The sequence below is a fragment of the Danio aesculapii genome, chromosome 4 (assembly GCF_903798145.1).
Source record: "Danio aesculapii chromosome 4, fDanAes4.1, whole genome shotgun sequence".
Taxonomy (NCBI): domain Eukaryota; kingdom Metazoa; phylum Chordata; class Actinopteri; order Cypriniformes; family Danionidae; genus Danio; species Danio aesculapii.
The window spans coordinates 4,219,367-4,227,269 of NC_079438.1; the positions used below are offsets into that span (position 1 = coordinate 4,219,367).

The 7,903-nt window shown below is 39.5% G+C and overlaps 1 protein-coding gene across 1 annotated transcript in view; it reads right to left on the minus strand.

The window, feature by feature from the left end:
- Positions 1-7,291, minus strand: part of LOC130221972 (copine-8) — a 133,471-nt gene extending 126,180 nt beyond the window's left edge. Inside the window, exon 1 of the mRNA XM_056454568.1 lies at positions 7,192-7,291. The gene's annotated coding sequence lies outside the window, so the exon portion shown is untranslated. The remainder of the gene's footprint in view (positions 1-7,191) is intronic.
- Between the last annotated feature and the right edge of the window lie 612 nt (positions 7,292-7,903).

Sequence of the window (7,903 nt, forward strand, 5' to 3'; positions counted from 1 at the left end):
TACAGAAGTGTTATTGCAGAGCAACACAAACAGCACGCAGAAGTATAAATGAATGACTACGCGCAAGGCAGGCGCTGTGGGTCACGCCGATCATTCGATGCAGAAGTATAAACCGGCCTTTAATAGTAACAGGTCTTAAAAACACATGCAAATAATAAACTTTTACTACATTATGGATCTACTTCAGGGGTGTCCAAACTACGGCCCGCGGGCCATCTGCGGCCCGCAATCAGTTTTGTGGCGGCCTGCGAGGCTTTTTATAAATATCAATAGAATCTGGCCCATTATACAAAAATGTACGTAATTCAATAAATAACCACCGGGCGTCGCTATCACATGCCTTCAATTAGGCAGCAGTTCCTGTTATGAAGTAAAACGAACCGAACAAACTGATGGAAAAATGATTCAGGGCTCGACAGACTGCCCTATGTTCCGGGGCCAGCGTGCGAGACGCTCAGGCCAGTGTACAGAATGTTACTGGCCCGATAGGCTGCGACTGTCTGTCAATTGCGTGCAAATACAATCTTAGGGTGCTTTCACACATAGACGTTTGTTTCGGAATCTGTCTCGTTTCTCCCGTTAGCGCAGTTCGTTTGGCATTTGTGAATTCAGCAATCACGCTCACATCCGCGCCAAATCAATCGGTCCGAGATCGCCTGAATGAGATGGTCTCTGCTCGATTAAGCCGATCAAGTGTAGTGACAAAACAAAACATTCCAACAAACTAACGACCCAGGCTAGACCACAGTGTATTATGATTGTGTAATAGCCATATATACGGCTATACGAAGAGAGAATGATAAGGCGAGATGTCATTACCGAGAGCTGTTTATCTGTTAGGAAAATTGACCGAAGTTACCATCGGATAATTTTTCCATATTTTAATCTTATATTATGTTGTATTAGGCCAGTTGTTTTGTTGATTTCTGCACTGCCAGCTTGAAAGAAAGATCAACATTGATCTGCTTCATGATCTGATGCAGTCTCGGTTCATATGCTGTCTCTCTATAATTTAAGTCTATAATGCAGAATTCTAGCCAACGTTTCTATGATAGATTGATTAATTCAGTAAATGATGATTGTCATCATAAATACAGCAAAATTGTGAAATGTTGCACTATAAAATAACTATTCAAAAGCAGCTTATCATTGAATTTAATCATTTTTAAAGATGAGTTTTCAGCTTCATTACTTCAGAGTCACATGATCCTTCAGAGATTACTAATATTAATTATTGTTGTTGTTATTATTATTAATATTATTGTTATAAAAGCAATAATGTCTGGAATAATAATTTTATTTGAAACTACATACAATAAGAAAGCAGTTATTTAAAATTTTAATAATTAATATTTAACAATTTAACATTTTTCTACATTTAATAAATGTAGCCTTTGTGAACTGAATAATTTTCCTTTAAAAAAAACATGAAAAAATTAATAAAACTGACCCCAAACTCTTGACCGGTACCATGTATATATATATATATATATATATATATATATATATATATATATATATATGTGCGTGTTTGTGGGATGTATGTAAAATTTGGCCCGGGACAATGTTTTTTTTTTACATTTGTCCCTCGGCCCAAAAAGTTTGGACACCCCTGATCTACTTAGTTTGACTAGGCATGGGCCGGTATAAGATTCTGATGGTATAACCTTGGATAAAAAATTCACGGTTTCATGGTATCACGGTATTGTGATTACTGCTCTAAAATATGTTCTTTTAAACTGTCTGCGTAAAAAAAAATTATTAATTATTATTAAATTACTAATTATTAATTAAAATTATTAACATGTCAGGCTAAATAATGAAAATGAATCATTGGCTTCTGCTGTTCTTCATTTCTTCATTACTTTTTTTTTTTTTTACAATTTAAAACGACATCTTTGGGTATGTTTTCTGCTGGAGAGACCGTTGTCCTAAAATAACAAAAACAAAAATGTGGATAAAAATTATTACACACACCTTAGGAACGGTATTACTGAAATGTTTTAAAACCTTGACCGCGGTATACCTTGAAAACGGTTATAGTCCCATGCCTAGTAATGACAAACTGTTATACCTGGTCAACTATAATCCCGGCTGGACATTGCACATGACTATATGACTATTGTAGATGCATACATTGCGATGTCGATGCTAAAATGATATAGTGTGCAGCTCTAGAAAGCTGTCATAGAAAACAACTGTTAAAAAAACAATAAGCTTACTAAGTAGGTAAGAGAGAAAGACAAAGCACAGCCAGGAATCATTGGTTGTATAATAATTGAGCCTACTTTTCCTTCATGAGCTCATTTCAGTCAGACCGTATAGTAATTCCTGACAGTGCCTGAACCGCTGTCCCTATAGCCAGAGGGAATTTTCCAGAGCAGGTGACACTGTCACACCAAGCAGGTCTCTGCTGTGCACAGAAAATGTGGACACTGCGTATGAGATTCATATAAAGATAGTACTATTCTTTGAATGAGTTTTTAACTACTATAAATTAATATTTCTTTCTTTTTGTTTGCTAAATGGGATGTTTTTGTTGTTATACTGCTAAGAAGACACTTCAGCAGACAGATAAAGTACAGTACAGCCCTATCGTTGTATTTGTTCAAAGTAAAGAAAAGATCATGCTTTATTCTCTTAGTTTCGTTCGTTCATTTTCTTTTCGGCTTAGTCCCACACGTTTTACGCAGCGGATTCCCTTCCAGCTGCAACCCAGAACTGGGAATCACCCATACACTACGGCTAATTTAGCTAATCAGTTCCCCTATAGCGCATGTGCTTGGACTGTGTGTGGAAACCGAAGCACCCGGAGGAAACCTACGCCAACACGGGGAGAACATGCAAACTCCACACAGAAATGCCTACTGATCCAGCCGGGGCTCAAACCAGCAACCTTCTTGCTGTGAGGCGACAGTGCTAACCACTGAGCCACCGTGCCACTCCACATTTTAGTTTAAAAACGTATATTTTTCTCTCCGTTTCAGTCGTCCATCCACACTTTTAGGAAACATCATTTTTTCCAGAAACACTTGAAAACGATAGTGTCAACACAGGCTCATTCTGAAAACGTACCTCCGTATACGTTTCTGGAGAGCCTGAATTATGTAGCCAGAGGTACGTATGGTTGCATTTCGTCTTTGAAACGTATGCTACGGGGTGGTATAATGCCGCCAGCGGCTTCTGTTTCTTACGTTGGCGGCCTTAAGATTCAGAGAGGAGTTGACCACAACGACAGGTTTTATGTCTGGATGATTCCAGAAAGTAGGTAAAATAAAAGTAAAATATACAAGTGAATAACAGGGTGAGAACATGGTAAAATCTGAAAATGTGGTAAAAACCAAGCAGCCGCTAGGGCTTTTCTTTTTCTGGATTGCTTTTGAAAACACTATCGGTTGGGTTTAGGGAAGGCGGAGGGCGGATCAATCAGTGCTCTTGAAAATGCTATTGTTGGTTTTTAGGAGGGCGGGATATCGGTCAATCGGTCAGTCAGTCAGTTAACAGCGGCCTCTGGTGGATTTACGTGAGAACAGCAGGTGTGAATGGCACTCGCGTGAGAAATTTGAGATCTGAAAAAGTATACACAGCGCCCTCTGGTGGATTCGTGAAAAGAAAAACCACGAAAAACCGTACCTCCTTGGACGTATTTCACCATCTCCAGAAATGAATATAGGGGTACGATTTAATAATGAGCCTTGGTTGAAAAGTGTGGACATGGAGCGTTTTTAGACGAAAATAGCATTTTCAAATGTATATGGATTAGTGTAGATGTAGCCCAAAGGTTGAGACACACCAAGTAAACATCGAAGAACGAGCAGCTACAAAAACAGACTGTATTGACGCCTCGCGTTGGCTGTATCGGAACCAAAAAGCTGTTCATGAACACACCAAACGGACGACAGCCAATTGAAACGAGAAAGTACTTTTTGCATCAGCATGAGAGAATTTACCTCTCCATCTGTACAGTCAATCACAATGCAATCTCACGGCAATTCGTAACTTTTTGATTTAGTGGCAAATTCGTATGAATTCGTGCGATCTAATTCAAACAATTTAGTAGGATTTGCTCATCCCCCAATGACGATTGGATTTAGGGGCGGGGTTGGGTGCCACGCCTCCTTTTTAAAATCATACATTTTCATACAATTGAACTCGTACGAATTCGTACGAATTAGCCACTAAACGGACAAAACGTCAAATTCTTTCATTTTCTCGTGAGATTAGGCTGTCATTCCACAAAGAGGAACCAGAACTAGTGCTGCACACATACAAACCAGAAAAAGCAGCATTTATTTACAATTTTCCAGTACTCCTCTCTCATCACTCGCTCATGCAAATACGTCCGATAATCTGATAATCCATATTGTTTGCTGAACTTTAAGAAGTGCACCGCGATGACAGCCAACTTCTTTGTGTTTCCTCGACTTCAGGTGCTTTCACACCTAGACTTCTGTTCCGGAACCTGGCGCGTTTCCCCAGTTAGCGCGGTTCATTTGGCATATGTGAATCCAGCAATTGCGATCAGATCCACGCCAAAACAATCAGTCCGAGATGGCCTGAATGAGTTCTCAGCTCGACTGAAACGAACTCTAGAGCGAATCGATTGTAGTAAGAAAGCAATACGATCCGAGCCTGGCTATATCACAGTGTATTATGGATATGTAATAGGTATATCCGGCTATACGAAGAGAGAATTATGAGTAGGACGGGATGTTATTCATACCGGTAAATGTGCGTTTCATGTCAAATACGAAAGTGAAAGCATGTTAACTATTAATGAGAGCTGTTGACCGAAATTTGAGCGAACAGCAGTCTTGGTTTATCTGTTATTTCTCTCTAGAATGTAAAGCCTATAATGCAGAATTCTATGTGTGAGAGAGTCTTACCTCTGATTTATACTTGCTGATGATGTCTGTGGGTGTCACCACTCAACATTTTACATTATTCCTCATTGCCATCAATTAAAATAAGAACGCATGACAGCTAAGCGGGACTCTGCGAAATAAACCGTGAAACTCTGACCAACGTGAGGAGAGTTTACTCGCACGTGGCTTGTTTTAGCTATTTTGGATCTGTTTAGAAACTTTGCCGTGTCAAAGCAAGAAAAAAAGAGCAGCATTGAGACAGTTTGAATCCCTGTTTCAGAAGAAAACAATCGATCTACAGGTGTGAACGCACCCTTAGTCATTCAGCTTTTGTTCTCGCGCTCTGATTCGTAGTTGAAGAGCCAATCAGAGCGCACTTTTTCCACCGACAGCCAATTCTACATGCTGAATCGGCCAAACACCAACACCGAACAAGCTAGCTATATAAAGTGAGTGGCATATTTCATAACGTGTCAGCTCACGATACAACAATTAGTCTCCAGTGATGATTGCTCAGGAGATCTTGCGATGAAAAGAACGAATAGTCAGAATTTGTTTCCCAAATCGGTGTAGGGAGATTGTGTGCTAGGCTGTAATTAGATTAGGGTCTTATGAGATGCTTGCCTGCCTCTCATTACGAAGATGAAGAAAAAAAACAACACCGTTAAAGCACAGCCATCATGAATCATTCTCTTCTGCCCGGTCACAGCGCAATGGAGAGAGATAAAGGCATGAGAGAGAAGAAGAAAAAAGATGGAGGATCTCTGAATCGTAATCGGACTCACATGTACCTTCATCAATGGTTACAATGGAAAATGTATTGGTGTATCTCTACCGGTGGCATGTTAAACCCGATAAATCCTAATGGAATATGTCCCAAAGTGCATTAGAAGCACATGAGGACGATCGAATTGGATGTTTTAGTAGTGTTAGGGTATCTCAGGCAGTGCATCTATCGCCTCTCTGCCTCTTCCATCGGTGGGGCTCAATCCCCCTTGTTGTCATGGTGACGTGCCATGTCATCATCATGGTTTCGCTATCATCTCGAAGGCAGTGCCCACACACCCTCGTGACCCTTCTCATGTCTGCTGCAGATTTACAGAGCCAGTATGACAGGCCGTCGAGCGGGGACACCGATCCTCAGAGACAAACACACACGCTGCCTACGGACACACACACACACACACTCGTGCTCGAGAATAAAGACACTCGCATACAAATTCCTCATACGCATTTGGGTGAACTGAAATAAATAAATGCACAATAATGCTACACACACTAACATTCATTCAGTTTCCTTTGGCTTAGTCCCTTTATTTATCACAGTGGAATGAACCGACAACACACTAACGTGTTTAATTAAATACTAGCACATTTAGAATCAAACAAGGCTGCGTTTATATTTTTGTACGCCTTCTTTTATTGTAATTATAATAATTAGAGATGGGATGATGCTAGTTCCCATTCATATCAAATAGATCTAAAACATCCAAAAGCCCTTGAATAAATTTATATTCAGTATTTATGTGCTAGAAATGTAACCAAATGGTCACATATTTAATTAAATAATGGTTCAATTGCATTTTCAAACCTAGCATGTTAAAGAAGTTAGCATAAATGCTCAAACACATTCTGACTGTTTAAATCATACCATGATGCTACTGTCCACCGGAGGTAGCATTTCAGTCACGGACGCATGTTTGCAGAGGCTCTGAACAAATGAATAAATGAAATACGCTGTTTTCCATCAAGGCAACCTGCAGTGCTGAAATACAATTGGCTTAACTGGCATTGGGCAGGTTAAAATGACCAAAACAAAGACAGCCATTCTGGCACGTAGCATCTGACTTCAGCATTGTTTTTCTGATAAACAAGAACGTTCACTGAGCATGTTTCTGAATATCTGCAGACATATTAATGGTGTTTTTATGCTTTAGAAGAGCCAAAAACTTAAACACAGCACCTTTAACTCTTTGGAGATCAAGTGATTAATCACAATTATATTTTAATCAATTGACAGCCCTAGTAATGAGTCGACCGGTCAAGTATGGTGATAATTATTATACGTTATTATTTCAACTGCTGTGCCTTGCTAGGCTAGTGTAAATACAAAATAAAAGGTATGCTGTTTAAAAAGTAAGTTGACTCAACTTAAATTTGTAAGGCAACTTGCTGCAGAACTTTTTTTTTAAGTTGACTCAACTTCAATCCAGTCAAGTGCAGTACTTAGGTTAAAAGTTGAGTCGAGCTGCAAAAAAGCTTACGATTTTAACTTGAGTCAACTTTTTTTTTTGACAATGTAAAGATAATAACGGCTGATACTTACAGATCAAACCTTAGGTTCTGTCGTTCTTCAAAGAAGTAGTCCAATATGAATTTCCGCACAAAATCTGGGTTCAAAGTGTTGTCGATAACTTCCGTCCGCCCAAACTGAAAGAACAAACGAAGGTAAAATCGAATCATTTTCGTCAACATTATTCATTCATTCATTTTCCTTCGGCTTAGTCCCTTTATTAATCAGAGATCGCCACATTGGAATGAACCACCAACTTATCCAGCATATGTTCTACGCAGCGGATGCCAATGGGAAACACCCATACACACTCATCCACACACTCATACACTATGGCCAATTTAGCTAATCAATTCCCCTATAGCGCATGTGTTTGGACTGTGGGGGACACCGGAGCACCCAGAGGAAACCCACGCCAACACGAGAACATGCAAACTCAACACAGAAACACCAACTGACCCGGCCAGAACTTGAATCAGCTACGTTCTTGCTGTGAGGCCACAGTGCTAACCACTGAGCAACCTCATATTAAGTTCATGTAATTGATTAATATTACCCAGTAGTTAAATGAATGTTTACAGTGAAATTACATCACCTTAACAAAGTGTAACCCACAAGAAAAAACAACACACACCTTATTTTCTATCCATATTTTGTAATAATCTGCCTGCACAACAACCTATTTGGCCGTTTTTGTAGATGAGAAATAAATGTTTACTATTGTGTCCACCTCACATATTCCAGT